Raw genomic sequence first — 16,875 nt, forward strand, 5'->3', positions numbered from 1 at the left:
AAGTATAGCTTCATTCAAACTTCCAGAGCCACTCTGGGTGATTTCCAAAGTGTGGGGGTGGGGGGGTCAGATAGCACCCAAACCACCACAATCAGTTTGGAAAAGGTCCAAATTAAAACCCCAGTAAACCTCAAAGCCAAAGCTATCAGCTTCTGTGCAGGAATGCCATGAACACTTCCCCCTCGCTGCCCACACCATTGCCACCAACAAATTTACAGGAGCAGGCTGCCCAGACTGCTGCTAAGGTATTAGGCTTGGATGGATGGGCAGAGGCCAATGGGATGAGACTGAACAAGGCCAAGTGCAGGGTTCTGCACTTTAGCCAAAACAACCCCAAGCAGCACTACAGGCTGGGGCCAGAGTGGCTGAGAGCAGCCAGGCAGAGAGGGAGCTGGGGGTGCTGGGAGAGAGGAGCTGAAGATGAGGCAGCAGTGCCCAGGTGGGCAGCAGAGCCAGTGGCATCCTGGGCTGGCTCAAGAGCAGTGTGGGCAGCAGGACAAGGGAGGTTCTTCTGCCCCTGTGCTCAGCACTGCTCAGGCCACACACTCGAGTGCTGTGTCCAGTTCTGGGCTCCTCCATTCAAGAGAGATGTTGAGGTGCTGGAAGGTGTCCAGAGAAGGGCAGCAAGGCTGGGGAGGGGCCCTCAGCAGAGCCCTGTGAGGAGAGGCTGAGGGAGCTGGGGGTGTGCAGCCTGCAGAAGAGGAGGCTCAGGGCAGAGCTCATTGCTGTCTACAACTACCTGTAGGGAGGCTGTAGATAGGTGGGGTTGGGCTCTGCTGCCAGGCATCAAGCAACGGAACAAGGGGACACGCCTCAAGTTGTGCCAGGGCAGGTCTAGGCTGGATGTTGTTAGGAAGTTGTTGTCAGAGAGAGTGATTGGCATTGGAATGGGCTGCCCAGGGAGGTGGTGGAGTCACCATCCCTGGAGGTGTTGAAGCCAAGCCTGGCTGGGGCACTTAGTGCCATGGTCTGGTTGCTTGGCCAGGGCTGGGTGCTAGGTTGGACTGGCTGAGCTTGGGGGTCTCTTCCAACCTGGCTGATTCTATGATTCTATGAACTGTGCCATAACCTGTAGTGCACCATGATGTGCTGCTGACCTCCACTCAGCCTTAGCACAGGGCCAACATCAGTTCAGCTCCACCTCTGCTGGCAGTGCTGGGAGCAGTTTATGTATGTTACAAGTGGAGTGGTGAGCACTTCACATGGAGCTTACCTGTAGCAACAGCCAGTCTGCTCCAGAGTTCCTCTAGTTGTTAGCACTGATAAAAATATCCAAAGCTCTACTGATAACAGATTTTTCAAGAAATATTTCAACAGTGTTTCCCTAATATTTGACAGGCTTCTGCAGCTTAATACATTGCTTTAATAGTTTACAGCCCCATCTTCACCCAGTATTACATGCAGGAGTACAGCAGATAACAACAGAGTTTTCTGTGAGCTGCTTTCCATAGAATCAGAATCAACCAGGCTGGAAGAGACCTGAAGCTCAGCCAGTCCAACCTGGCACCCAGCCTTAGCCAGTTAAACCAGATCATGGCACTAAATGCCTCATCCACTCTTTGCTTGAACACCTCCAGGCACGGCGACTCCACCACCTCCCTGGGCAGCCCATTCCAGTGGCTCTGTAGGTTTACCTTCTGTCAAAACTTAACTAGTTTCTGAGAGGCAGCTGAACCTGTTAGAGGTGATCTACTTTCACAGAATTGGAATCAATCAGGGTTGGAAGGGAGCACAAGGATCAGCCAGTTCCAACCCCCTGCCGTGCCCAGGGACACCCTACCCTAGAGCAGGCTGCACACAGCCTCAGCCAGCCTGGCCTCAAACACCTCCAGCCATGGGGCCTCAACCACCTCCCTGGGCAACCCATTCCAGCCTCTCACCACTCTCCTGCTCAACAACTTCCTCCTCACCTCCAGCCTCACTCTCCCCACCTCCACCTTTGCTCCATTACCCCCACTCCTGCCATTCCCTGACAGCCTAAAAAGTCCCTCCCAGCTTTTTTTGTAGCCTCCTTCATATCCTGGCAGGCCACAAGAAGGTCCCCTGGGAGCCTCCTCTGCTCCAGCCTGCACAGCCCCAACTCTTTCAGTCTGTGCTCAGAGAAGGACTGCTGCAGCCTCTGAGCACCCTCCTGGCCCTGCTCTGTGTTTCACTTCTCTGGGCTTATTTTTTTTGTAAATTTAACTGGGGTCATCAACATGAACCACTATCAGTGAAAGATATTTGTATCAAGCTGCCAGTAACCCATTATTTAGAAACTAATCTGCAGAGGGAGGGGAAGGATGTGGAAATAATGGATGGGAAGACAGGGCTGAGAAGACAGTTTGTTCTTCAACATGCAGCAATGATACACTGTTTAAGCAGACGGTTTGGAAGGAATAAGCTACCTATCAGCCAGCACAGGAGAAAACAAGTGCTTTTTCTTTTCATTTCAGCACCTTCACTAGGCTTCCAGGAAAAAAGGGCAAAAAACCATCCTCAGGCATAACTCCTCAGGCTAGAAGCCTGTCAGTTTCCATAAGCTAAGTGGGGCTGGAATGGGTCAGCACTGGACAGACATTCTTCACAGAAAACACACTCCAGCACCAAGCAGCTACTACCCAATACACTGCACGGGGACAACACCACTGCTGGGGGTGACCCACACCCCTGCCTCCATCTTAACCTTCACCTTAAGGGGTGTCTGGTCTCTCTGATCCCAAACAAGCAGCTCTTCAAAGCTCCCCTGAGCACTGCTATCTTCCAGCACTGCCTGTGGAACCAGTTTTCATTCAGGACTGTCACAACCAGCTATTCCTTCTGCTCCTCTTCCTTACCTGAGTCCTCCTGCTATTTTATAGCACCAGGTGTTCACACCTGGGGAGCTCAGCACTGCAAGCAAGGCATTCACATGTGGAGAACAGCTGGAGAATTACTATATTCCATGCAACTTACTGCTGGGTAAGATGGGTGTCAAGGAATATGGTGTTCCTGCTGCACTGAAAATCTCATTTCTTTGGATTTAGGTTCACATTAGATACAGCACAACCTTCAGCAACACAGTGCAGTTATCACAGTATCACCAAGGTTGGAAGGACCTCACAGATCATCAAGTCCAACCCTTTACCACAGAGCTCAAGGCCAGACCATGGCACCAAGTGCCACGTCCAGTCCTGCCTTGAACAGCTCCAGGGACGGCGACTCCACCACCTCCCCGGGCAGCCCATTCCAGTGTCCAATGACTCTCTCAGGGAAGAACTTTCTCCTCACCTCCAGCCTAAATTTCCCCTGGCACAGCTGAGGCTGTGTCCTCTTGTTCTGGTGCTGGCCACCTGAGAGAAGAGAGCAACCTCCTCCTGGCCACAACCTCCCCTCAGGTAGTTGTAGACAGCAATAAGGTCCTGAGCCTCCTCTTCTCCAGGCTAACCAATCCCAGCTCCCTCAGCCTCTCCTCGTAGGGCTGTGCTCAAGGCCTCTCCCCAGCCTTGTTGCCCTTCTCTGGACACGCTCAAGCATCTCAATGTCCCTCCTAAACTGGGGGGCCCAGAACTGAACACAGCACTCAAGGTGTGGTCTAACCAGTGCAGAGTACAGGGGCAGAATGACCTCCCTGCTCCTGCTGGCCACACCATTCCTGATGCAGGCCAGGATGCCACTGGCTCTCTTGGCCACCTGGGCACACTGTTCTTCCACATACTGGTTCCTAATCATTAAATGTAGGATCTTTAATAGAGCAATGACTTTTCTAAGGAGTAAGGCACTTCAAAGAGCTCCAGCAAGCCCAAGACTGCATGTACACAGCACCTCACAATGCTACATGATTGTATCAAAGCTGCTGCGATGAAAAACTGACATTTGATAAATAACGTGAGGTCACCTAAAAGATCTCAAAACACTGCATCTAAAAACGTTATTTTGACAAGAAATTAAGCAACTGTATCACCAGGTCTATTATCAACCTACTGCTTTGACATGATCTTATACAAGTAAGAAGAGCATGCAACTCTGACTGCTGCAGGATCCTCCCTCGCTCGGCTCCAGATGTGCATCTTTAATATCCTTCTACTTAGCCATGCACGTACAGCAAGTCCCAGCCTACTTCAAAGTATTCACTGGGTGGTATAAACACAGCACTACTTTCAAAGACTCAGAACTGTCAAATGAAACTAACTTTCACCAGAAACATCAGAAGCATTCTGCTGCGTGGGGGCTATGTGCCTGACAGTTTCAACTTCCATCCAGGACCACGAGAAGGTTAATTTATTCTGCCCCTGTGCTCAGCACTGCTCAGACACACCTGAGTGCTGTGTCCAGTCTGGGCTCCTCAAGTCAAGAGAGATGTGAGGTGCTGGAACATGTCCAGAGAAGAGCAGCAAGGCTGGGGAGGGGCCTGGAGCAGAGCCTGTGAGGAGAGGCTGAGGAGCTGGGGGTGTGCAGCCTGCAGCAGGAGGCTCAGGCAGAGCTCATTGCTGTCTGCAACTACCTGAAGGGAGGCTGCAGCCACGTGGGGTTGGGCTCTTCTGCCAGGCAACCAGCAATAGAACAAGGGGGGACAGTCTCAGGTTGGTGCCAGGGGAGTCTAGGCTGGATGTTAGGAGGAAGTTGTTGTCAGAGAGAGTGATTGGCATTGCAAGGGCTGCCCAGGGAGGTGGTGGAGTCACTGTCCCTGGAGGTTTTGAAGCCAAGCCTGGCTGGGGCACTTAGTGCCATGGTCTGGTTGATTGGCCAGGGCTGGGTGCTGGTTGGACTGGCTGAGCTTGGAGGTCTCTTCCAATGTAACTGATTCTATGATGTTCTTGTCATCAAACTGTCAAGCCATTTTGGCCTGAAATTCTTTACTATCTTCTCATACATACATGTAAAAAGTGGTGGAAAGCTTCAACTGCACTAGGAAAACTTCCACGAGTCTCTCCATGCATAAGATCATCTGAACTCTGAACATAACAGCTGTCACTTTAGAAGCAGTGGCTGCACACCTTGGCAGGCTACAGCTTTGGATTACACTACAAATAACACACATTTCTAATCATCACCAAACAAAACCGATTGATATGTAGGTAAAATACTGCAACTTCAACAGGCAGCACAACAGTGATATCAAGACATCTGAAGAAGTCTGTTTAGTAAGATACAGAATGCATAGGCACGAGAAACTTGAATCATAGAATCAATTATAGAATCAAGCAGGTTGGGAGAGACCTCCAAGCTCAGCCAGCCCAACCTAGCACCCAGAGCAATCAACCAGACCATGGCACTAAGTGCCCCAGCCAGGCTTGGCAAGAACACCTCCAGGAACGGCAACTCCACCACCTCCCTGGGCAGCCCATTCCAATGCCAATCACTCTCTCTGACAACAACTTCCTAACAACATCCAGCCTAGACCTCCCCTGCCACAGCTTCAAACTGTGTCCCCTTGTTCTGTTGCTGCTTGCCTGGCAGCAGAACCCAACCCCACCTGGCTACAGCCTCCCTTCAGGCAGCTGTAGACAGCAATGAGTCTGCCCTGAGCCTCCTCTCTGCAGGCTGCACACCCCAGCTCCCTCAGCCTCTCCTCACAGGGCTCTGCTCCAGGCCCCTCCCAGCCTTGCTGCCCTTCTCTGGACACCTTCCAGCACCTCAACATCTCTCTGAATTGAGGAGCCCAGAACTGGGCAAGCACTCAAGCTGTGGCCTGAGCAGTGCTGAGCACAGGGGCAGAAGAACCTCCCTTGTCCTGCTGCCCACACTGCTCCTGAGCCAGCCCAGGATGCCATTGGCTCTCTTGGCCACCTGCACACACTACTGCCTCATGTTCAGTGCACTATCTACCAGTACCCCAGGTCCCCTTCTTCCGGGTCTACAGCTTTATCTTACATAGTGTTTTTGGCAGTGCCCCCTGAACCAGAATTTGCCTTCAGGTGTTGCATAGCTGCACACACTGCCAGGGTGGGTAAGAATGCTTTGTGCAGCACACGCTAGCAGACTCACAGATTGAACGCAATTTGGAGAGCAGAAGTATCATGGTCAAGCAGATAAATAGCAGACAAATTAAGAGCCAGGTTCTGTGCTCAAGTTCACCACCAAATCAAACCTGACCTGGTTTTAAAAGAGCCCATGGACCCCAGCACTCTACTGATAAAGTGAAAAGATATCTGCACCCTTTGCTCAAAATGCATGGACAACCAACATCAGGCATGCAGACCACAAGTGACAAGACAGGTCAGCAATTTAAAGCTCCTTTGTTTTGCTACTGTTCAGAAAGCTCCACCAGAACGTTAAGTGCAAGAACACAGTGGCACTGCCTTTTTAAGAGGCCTAAAGGCCATGGTAACAGGACAACCAGCTCAGAGTAACTGCACATGCTAGACGTTGAGCAGGCACAGCTGTGTGGCTATGGGTGCCATGCACAGAGGCACAACTGCTCTCAAGCCAATAGAGAAGGAGAAAGCTCTCCCTCGGTTCTATATGCAGTTATATTATTGCATCTACTGTAGCACTTCTTTATCATAGCCTGCACCACTAAGAAGCACTCGAAATGAGGATTGTTTTCAAGACTACAGCACCCAATTTTCAGTGAACTCTCAGAGGATGCTGCTCCACCACCTCCCAGCCCTGCTTTGTTGAAAGAAATTATGTGACTGGTAAAGCATACTTTCAATTTTCCTTCCTGCAAACAGACTCCATCGATTCTGCCCAGGTTTTATAAACAAGCAAAGAAGCCAACCACCTTACAGTTCCACTTTTCATCTCCCTTCTCTTCTTGTTTGTTGTCTTCTTAGAGGGCAAACAAGAAAAGCCAGGTGGGTTTGTCTCTTCTCTCAGGCAACCAGCAACAGAAAGGGGACAGTCTCAAGCTGTGGCAGGGGGAGGTATGGGCTTGATTCAGGAGGAAGTTCATCACAGAGAGAATGATTTGTCATTGAAGGGGCTACCCAGGGAGGTGGTGAGTCACCATCCCTGGAGGTGTTCAAGACTGGATGAGGAACTTAGTGCCATGGTCTAGTTGATTGGATAAGGCTGGACTGATGCTCTTGGTTGGATAGGTTGGACTGGATGGATACGTTGGATTGGATGATCTTGGGTCTCTTCCAACCTGGTTGATTCTATTCTATGAAGGAGTTCACCTTTCAAGGGAAAAAAAAGGGGAGAAGAGGATTCTGGGAGCACATCTTCAAGAAAAGACTGTCTGAGGCACTCGGTGCCATGGGCTAGTTGACTGGATAGGGCTGGGTGCTAGGTTGGACTGGATCATCTTGGAGGTCTCTTCCAGCCTGGTTGATTCTATGATTCTCTATCTCCTTCAAAGAGATAACCTTCATTCTTCAAATACAGTAAACAGCAATTTCAGAAGTCTTTAGAATAAATGCAACTAGTGCTGAGATCTGGTTCTGCTGAAGAGCAAGTAGAATCATAGAATCATAGAATCAACCAGGTTGGAAGAGACCTCCAAGATCATCCAGTCCAACCTATCACCCAGCCCTATCCAGTCAACCAGACCATGGCACTAAGTGCCTCATCCAGTCTTTTCTTGAAGACCCCCAGGGACGGTGCCTCCACCACCTCCCTGGCAGCCCATTCCAATGCCAATCACTCTCTCTGTGAAGAACTTCTTCCTAATATCCAGCCTATACCTACCCTGCACAACTTGAGACTGTGTCCCCTTGTTCTATTGCTGGTTGCCTGGGAGAAGAGGCCAACCCCCACCTGGCTACAATGCCCTTTCAGGTAGTTTAGACAGTAATAAGATCACCCCTGAGCCTCCTCTTCTCCAGGCTAAACAGGCCCAGCTCCCTCAACCTCTCCTCATAGGATTTGTGCTCCAGGCCCCTCACCAGCTCACAGAAGTAAGAGCAAAACAAATGTAAAAAGTCAGGCAGCAGCAGCTCACAAACTTCACAGTTTGGTAGCTCAGAACCAGATTTCAGGATGGATCATTGGGAGGCAACAAGAAGCCCATGGAGTTCAGCAGCACATCTCACACAGTGGTCTCAGTCAGTCAGAGAAGTGTGTGAGAATCCTGCAAGCAAACCCAGGCAAAACAAGACATTCCCTCCCTCTCTTTCCCAATATAGAAGCACATCTGTTAGAACACAATAAAAAAATCAAGGTTTAGACCACAGGCTTCATACCTCTTCCAAATTTTCTACTCTCACTGATGATGATAATGAATATTCTTCCTATTCCTACAGACATAGATTCTTTTTAACTCTTGTTGAATTCTTGCTCCTGATGATTCTCACAGCATGAATTTCACTGCTTAATTGCAACCATACTAAATAGCCTATCATCAATTACACTACATGTTCTGTATAATCAGACAGTCTTGAAGCAGCAAAAACTTTTCCAGCACTAAACCACCACACTCTTTTCATTGCCCTGTTTAAAGCCTCTTAAGAGGGAGCTCCCCTTTTATATACATTGCATGTGTTCAGAGAGGACAAACATCTTGGCAGGAAGAACCAGATAAGCTGAAGGAAGTGTTCTCAGGCAAGGGAAGCTGCAACAAATAGGTGTAAAGCACATTTAGCAAGCTTAGCAGTGTCTTAGAGGTGTAACTAGATGAGCACTCCTTCGGCAGCAATGCCAGCTTGAAAAACTGCTGCTACCAATACTTACTTACACCCCTGCACCACACTGTGATGTGCCTGTTACAACTGTTTGTGTGGCAAACAGTGAACCAGCTTGGCAAACTGATGCAGCCCAAGTAGAATGAGGGGTTTTTTTTTTGCCAGATCAAGTCCTTGATCTGCTTTAGCATACAGCTGCTCCAGCAACAGTACCAGCACATACAGACGGGTGGTGCAGAATCAAAAATGGGGCAAGCATCAAGGACTCCTCAAAGCCAAACCTAGAACAGAGAAGAAATGCTGACAGAAATACTAACAAATGGTAGCTAGGACTATAGGTACAGGTATAGTGACAAAAGAAAGCCCTATTTCTGCTAAACCATGAAGTCACATTGGCATAGTTCATTTGGATTCAGCATACATCAAATATCACCTTATGTTTTGCTATTGTTGTATAGCTTGAGTTTTTATGGCTATACTGGGAGATAGCAGGCTGAACATGAGCCAGCAGTGTGCCCAGGTGGGCAGCAGAGACCAATGGATCAGGAGCAGTGTGGCCAGCAGGACAAGGGAGGTTATTCTGCCCCTGTACTCAGCACTGCTCAGGCACACCTGGAGTGCTGTGCCCAGTTCTGAGCTCCTCAAGTCAAGAGAGATGTTGAGGTGCTGGAAGGTGTCCAGAGAAGGGCAGCAAGGCTGGGAGGGGCCTGGAGCAGAGCCCGTGAGGAGAGGCTGAGGGAGCTGGGGGGTGCAGCCTGCAGAAGAGGAGGCTCAGGGCAGAGCTCATTGCTGTCTAGCTGCCTGAAGGAGGCTGTAGCCAGGTGGAGTTGGGCTCTGCTGCCAGGCAACAGCAACAGAACAAGGGGACACAGTTGAGTTGTGGCAGGGAGGTCTAGGCTGGATGTTAGGAAGTTGTTGTCAGAGAGAGTGATGGCATTGGAATGGGCTGCCCAGGGAGGTGGTGGAGTCACTGTGCCTGGAGTGTTCAGGCAAAGCCTGGCTGGGGCACTTAGTGCCATGGTCTGGTTGATTGGCCAGGGCTGGGTGCTAGGATGGACTGGCTGAGCTTGGAGGTCTCTTCCAACCTGGTGATTCTATGATACAGTCTTAAAGTCAACTCTTCAGGAATTTCCCAGTAGATGGGTCAGGTTTTTCTACTCTGTTTCTTCAAGCTTATGCAAAGTCCTAACTCTGAATAAAGTCTCTCTTCTGTACTTATACAGTCCCTGCCACATAGGAGGTCCAGCTCCAAAATGTTTAAACTCTTGAAACAGAAAAAAATCCTAACAGACAAGTAAAGGTACAAGAAGAAAATCATCCTACATAGCATAGGCAGAGCAGTGCTCAGACTAAAACTCACTAATGAAATCTCCTTCCATGCACAAATTGCTCTGACAACCTGAGTTAACACCTTCATTTTGCGATCAGGAAGACTAGAGGGACTCCAGCAGAGCTTGTGAGCAGGAATTCCAAGCCTATAGTAAACCTTGCTGGGTTAAAGGACTTCATGTCTGTGTAAACAGAACACAGACCTTACCAGGCACAGAGATTTCTGTGCAGTCCAAGGCCAAGTGAACTAAATAGAAGGAGTTTATGAAGGCTCCCTGCATCACCCTGAAGAAATTGTGGTAAGCAGAAGAGATCATATCCTACCAGGTAACACAGCTGACATTTAAGATGGGAATGGCTTGAATACAGACAGCAGTGTAAATGGCTCCACAGGTTCAACTTCTTGTGTTGGGGCTTTTTTCTCTCATTGAATTTATAAAAGACCAACAAAATTCGTAAGCACAGCTGGCAAGGAACAGAATTGACACAGCACATGAGAATCTCAAAGAGGGGGGGAAAAAAAGAGATCCAGAAGCATGTAGAAATAGGGATGGGAAGTCAACACATTACAGAGTAGCAAGCCTTTGAATCGTGAGCGAGTGTGGATCAAAGGTACTCCCACCACAAACACAAAAACTCCTCAGAAAAGATGCTGTATGTTAATCTTTTAGCCTTGTGGCTTATAGTTGCCTTAGTTGCTATATTTGGATATTGTGTGACAAATGTAGTTTCTCTGGCTGTGGACTAACCCCAACTGAAAACAATCCAAGTGCACGAATTGTAAAGATGAAATGCAAGATGGGGGAGGGGAGGGAGAGGGAAGCACAGGGAAGAAAGAGTCCACACCCTTTGTATTGATAACATACTGAAGAAGAGACCTACAAAGTTTCTGGCTGTATGAAGGGGAACCTATTTATTTTCTTTCACATTAAAATTCAGGTCCTGCCTCACTTACAAGACTGTGTTGACCAATAAACAAACTAACCCATCTGGAGTACTGCATTCAGTTCTGGAGCCCCCATTACAAGAGGGATGTGGAGATGTTGGAGTGTGTCCAGAGCAGGGCCAGGAGGATGCTCAGAGGCTGCAGCAGCTCTGCTGTGAGCACAGACTGAAAGAGTTGGGGCTGTGCAGGCTGGAGCAGAGGAGGCTCCCAGGTGACCTTCTTGTGGCCTTCCAGGATATGAAGGGGACCTCAAAAAAGCTGGTGAGGACTTTTTAGGCTGTGAGGGAGTGACAGGAGGGGGGAATGGAGCAAAGCTGGAGGTGGGTAGGTTCAGGCTGGAGGTTAGGAGGAAGTTGTTGATCAGGAGAGTGGTGAGAGGCTGGAATGGGTTGCCCAGGGAGTGGTTGAGGCCCCATGGCTGGAGGTGTTTGAGGCCAGGCTGGCTGAGGCTGTGTGCAGCCTGCTCTAGGGTAGGGTGTCCCTGGGCATGGCAGGGGGTTGGAACTGGCTGCTCCTTGTGGTCCCTTCCAACCCTGACTGATTCTATGATTGTAACTGACCACAAGAGAGGAAAGCAAACCACATCCCAAACCCACCAAAAAAACCACTAAACAGACCCACAAAAAAAAGGTGGTTTCAACAGTACTGCCACAATCTAGCTACTTCCTCACACCGGGTAGATCAGTTTCTCCTGAAACATCTGTACTGCATCTATGATGCTCAATGATCTGTGTTGGGAAAACACTGGGAAGTCAGCAAAGAACTTTAACCAAACGTTGTCAAAATGAAGCATCTATAGACACAAATTACATCCCCCCAAACGAATTTCTAAGTTAACCTGACCAAAGATGAGCAGCTGAATGGGAGGGGGCCTTAGACAAAAACTTGTTTAGGGTGGGATTTTTTTTGTTTGGTTTTGTTCACACTTATTTAACGTCAATGATTGATTAACATTTTGGATAAAGGAGGCTTTGTTAGCGATTCAGCATCTCCACCCCTTCAATTAAGGTGTTAAGAGTTCACAACAGTGCAGTGAGACCCAAGATCCCCAGACCTCTCTTCACACACACACAAAAACCCCACACCCCCCAAAAAATTAAATCACCCAACACTAAAACACCTCCACAAACAACCAAAACAAAAAGAAAAGGGGAAAAAACTCCACACCTCACCAGGACGAAAAAGAATCCAAAGACACACATCAACGAAAAAAAAACCCACCCACCCCACTGGGAAAATTCCCAAATCCCAAAACTGACATCGCTGCTAACTCCATCTTAGAAAAAGAAAGCTGCCATTCTTTTGTTGTTTGAGGAGGGGCCAGCAAGGGAGACAAGGAAAGAATATAAGCCCTTGAGACATTTTTATGCTTCGAGGAAGAAAGAAAGAAAAAAAAAAAAAAGGACACATTCATTAAAAATTATCTCTTTGGAGATCACTGCTCCAAAAAAAAACACAACGAGGAAAACACCCACACCATGCAACAACCCACGGCACAGCCATCCTGCCAACTTGGCCAAAATGGCTAGAGCTCACCAAAGCAACTCCTGTGCCTCCAGGAGAAAGCAGAGCAGGATAGGGGCATGTGCACTTCTGCTAGCACGGGATGAACACAAACCTGCCTTAGCCTCTGTTTAAATGCACCCTGCAACACCTCTAACACCTCACTGTAGGGAGCAAGCTGGCATCAAGGACCAAATATTAAACGGCAGAGAGGTAAATAAAAAAGAAGGAAAAAAGCTGTTTAATGTGTTCATTCTTCCATTCCATAGGCTGCAATTATTTTGTGATATTTGATTTCATGGGAGGATTTCTTCCCCTTCAAGAAAAGCCTGGATGAGGCACTAAGTGCCATGGTCTAGATGACTGGATAGGGCTGGGTGCTAGGTTGGGCTGGATGAGCTTGAAGGTCTCTTCCAACCTGGCTGATTCTATGATCCCTCACCAAACATTATCTTCCAACAAAACAGAAGGAAAAAATAAAAGATTAAAATAACCTACATCATCTTTTTCCTCCTGCTTTTAAAGCTTGATGCATTTAAAGATGCTTTCAGAGCACCCTGATGCCTGGGTATGCTTTTCACAAAGAAACAGAGAACAAAGCACTTTCAAGGAAAACAAATGTTAGTGGAACCCCGCAAAACTGAAAGAGCTGTCTCCCACGTTTTCTCCAGCTGTCCTTTGACAGTATAGCAACTGGTCACCAAGAGGGAGGCTTAATGAGACAAACTTGACTTGGCACAATGTTTTCTTCTCTGTACTAAGGCCCAAACTAAGGAGATGTTGCTTTGCAAGGCAAGAGCTACAAGACTTCATGCTCCTCTCCCAGAAAGTGGGGTTTGTGGTTATTTTCCCAGCCAGTTTCACAGCCCAAATCAGCTTTGGCACCTGGAGAGTAAAGCATTTTCCCTTTCACGTTGGTGGGCTTTGAACTGTTCCATGATCAGCTCTCTACTGTCAATTATTATTCCACACTTTCTTTGCTGCATGACTACTTCCTGCTCCTCAATTTGTTTAGTTAAACCATTAACCAGTAATCGTCCCACCTTGATATTTTATATCCAAATAACAATCCACGATTGACTGTCACATCAGATCCTTCCCATCTGCATCCTCGTGTTTTGTCTAGCCTCCTAGAGCAACATCCACCTTTCACATCCCCGAGACTGAATTGCCAGGTCTTTTTAGTCCCATAGCTCAGGCATCTACACAGTGGTCCAAGGAACAGAAAGTGGACGACAAATCATAGAAAGTCAGGGGCTGGAAGTGACCTCAAGTCAGGGGCTGGAAGTGACCTCGAAAGCTCATCCAGGCCAACCCCCCTGCCGGAGCAGGATCACCTATACCGGATCACACCGCAACGCCTGCAGGCAGGTTTGGAGTATCTCCAGAGAGGGAGACTCCACAACTTCCCTGGGCAGCCTGTTCTGTCACCCTCACAGTGAAAATATTGCTCATGTTTAAATGAAACTTCCTCTGCCTCAGCTTCCACCCATTGCCCCTTGTCCTGTCACTGGGCATCACCCAGCAGAGCTTGGCTCCAGCCTCCTGGCACTCAGCCTTTACAGATTTATAAGCACTGATGAGGTCACCTCACAGTCTCCTCTTCTCCAAATACAGCATGCTCTCATCCTAGAAGCAGAGCCTCACCACTTGCATGCATCCACCTGTCCCATCATTTTCTTAAGCATTTGGAGTCTCCAATGCTGGTTGGTTTTCTCCTGTTGTCCAACATTTAATCTGACGAACTTCCAGTACCTCTACAGATGTAGCTTCTCCCATCCCTCAGACAGCCTCCCACAGACCCCTCTGCAGCAGGCCAGGGCACGGACTCCCTCAGGCACATACATGCAGTGCCTCTTCTCTGCCTAGCAGAAACACTTGCAAACAAACACATTTCCCCTGCCTTGTCAGATACTGCTCTTCCCCACAATCCCTACGTAGACGGCTCCTTCCCACACTCTTAGTAGCCCACAAACTCCTCTTGCACAACTATCTCACATTCCAGTTCCACACTACTTGCTTAGCTTCCCAAGATGCCTGCTCCCCTAAACTACCTACACTGGACACCTACAATTGACTTTACAACCACATGCACCATCTCTTCTCTGCTGAAAACAGTTATCACCCCATATTCTGGCTCACAGTGCTTCCCCATACTACAGTTCAACTCCCACATCCCTTTCTCCCAACCACTCAAGTCCCAGTTTCTCACATCCTCTCATCACTATGACCATCTTCTTGTGCACCAACTTATTTCTCCCCAGCTTACCTCATACTCCACACGTCATCCACCTCTCCACATCCCTTCCTGAAGGGAGGTCTTCCTGCAAGGGAGCCCCCCATCCCTTCCTCGCAGCACATCCCAGATGACCTAACATCTCACCTCCCATGCCCCCTGCATGCTTCACCTCATACTCCATTCCCTGCATCCCTGCTGTAGCCCTTTGTGCCCCAGCCCCTCTTCCTTCAGCCTCACCATGGAGTTCACATGCCTACTTCTCATCCCACTTGCACCAGCTTTTCTCTCCCACACCCCCAAATCCCAGCATCATGACCCTAGTGTTGCAGCCCCTGTTATCCAATGTCCCAGTTACTCACTGGGATTAAAAACCTCTCTAATCCACCCAATACAGTCCTCTCCATACAGCACATCCTTCAGGGCACCCCAGGCACATCAGCTCACCTCACCACAGTGCAGAGCACTCCACTCACCTACCGATACGTCGTGCCCTCCAAAGCACCCCAATGCTGCAGCTCACCTCAGCCCAGGCTCTTCCACACCACACAGCCACGTGGCCGCCCCGGGCACCCCAGCGCAGCTCGGTGCACCCCACACGGACCTCTCCACTGCAGATGCCCCAGTGCATGCCTCGAACCACAGGGCATCCCACAGACACATCCACGTAGCACAGCCCTTAAAGCATGCCATGCACCACAAACGCAGGCAAGGGCACCCCAACACGTTCGTCCGCACGTCACAACCTCCAAGGCACCTCCGACAAGCCACAGTGATCCATAAACCCCTCCATACAGCACAGCCCCCAGGGCACCCCGACACCACAATGCAGTGCACAGCACCCCATATGCCCCTCCATACAGCACGATCTCCAGGGCTTCCCGTGCACCCCAAAGCACCTCACTTGGTCCTCCACAGAGCACGGCCTCCAGGGCGACCCCTGCACCCCACACATCCTCCGTAAAGCACAGCCCTAGAGCATCGCCTGCACGCCACACACCTCCCCGGAGAGCAGTGCCCCTAGAGCATCCCCTACACACCACACATCCCTCCAGAGGAGTGCAGCCCCCAGGGCATCCTCCGCACCACGGAGCGCCACCCCCTCCCCCCACCCCCCTTTCACTTGGGGCACAGCTTCTACAGGGCCCTCCAGGGAGCGCAGCCTCGGGGCACCCCGCGCACCTCAGAGCATCCTCCACCTCCCGCCACGCAGCACACCCCAGGGCACCCCACACCCCTCCGCGCAGCCAGCGCGGCACGCCGCGGAGCCGAGCGAATCCCAGGCGCCCGGGGACGGCCAGCAAAGCCGCCGGGGCGCTGCGGTCCCAGGGCTGCGCTCCCCTCCGCCGTCGGCGGCGTCCCCTCCGGCCCCCGAGCCTTCCCCAACTCTCAAACTTTGAGCGGGCGGCGGCCGGCGGTGCCGGTGGTCGCCCGGTGCCCGCCGCGCCGCCTCCCCCTCACTCACCGCCGGGCCGTGGGGGAGAGGCGGGGGCCGAAGCTCCTCTCAGCCCCAGGCGGGAGGGGGCGGCGCAGCGGCTCCCCCCGGCAACGGCGGGTCCTTCCCCCTCCCGCAAACACACACAGGCTCCATTGTCCGCCAGCGCCTCCCCCCCTCTCCTTCCCGCACACATGGTACCACCCATCGCAGCCCCTCTCGCCCGCTCCCCCCGTCCGTTCCACACACACACGCCCCCCCCCCGTTTTCCCACACCGTTCACACCCCCCCCAGTCCTCCCCCCTCCCGCCGCGTCCCGCAACCCGGAGAGAGGAATGGTACCGCCCGTCGCGCGCGCCCCGCCCCAGGAATGGTACTGTCCCCTACTCACTCCGCCAGCGGGACCGCCTCTTACTCCCCGCTCCGGGCAGTGGTCTCGACCGGCCCTCCGCCCCGCCCCTCCCCTCCTCAGCCAGCGGGCGGGGACTGCCTCCCTTCCCCCTCGCAGACTCGCTCCTCCCGCCCTCGCCTACACAGTGGTAGCAGCCAGGCTCTTAAAGAGACAGGCCGGCCGCACCGAGCGCCCCCCGGGACCGTGACAAGCGCCACCCACCCCGCCGCGCTCGCCGCGGCGCCGCCCCCGCCATTAACATAGCCGCCCCCCGGCCTCGGGGCCCCACCCCTCCTCCCCTTTTAAAGAGACCTCGCGCCCAGGGCGTTTCTTAAAGGGACCGCCCCTCCCGCGCACGGCCGCTCGGTTAACTCGCCCCAGCGGAGCTGAGCACCGGCAGCATCCCACCCCCCTTCTGCCTTCCCGCTCCCCGGGCGGAGCCGCGGAGGCGGGGCTGCAGGCGCCCCGGGCCCGCAGCCGCAGGGGAGGCACCCGGTGGAGGCGGGGAGG

At 51.2% G+C, this 16,875-nt stretch overlaps 1 protein-coding gene across 1 annotated transcript in view; it reads right to left on the reverse strand.

Annotated features, from left to right (window-relative positions):
• Positions 1 to 16,463, reverse strand: part of LOC135173939 (B-cell CLL/lymphoma 9 protein-like) — a 39,278-nt gene extending 22,815 nt beyond the window's left edge. The window contains 1 exon segment of the mRNA XM_064141151.1: positions 16,366 to 16,463. The gene's annotated coding sequence lies outside the window, so the exon portion shown is untranslated.
• Positions 16,464 to 16,875: the final 412 nt, after the last annotated feature.

Source organism: Pogoniulus pusillus, unplaced genomic scaffold (assembly GCF_015220805.1).
Source record: "Pogoniulus pusillus isolate bPogPus1 unplaced genomic scaffold, bPogPus1.pri scaffold_151_arrow_ctg1, whole genome shotgun sequence".
In the NCBI taxonomy this organism is placed as follows: Eukaryota; Metazoa; Chordata; class Aves; order Piciformes; family Lybiidae; genus Pogoniulus; species Pogoniulus pusillus.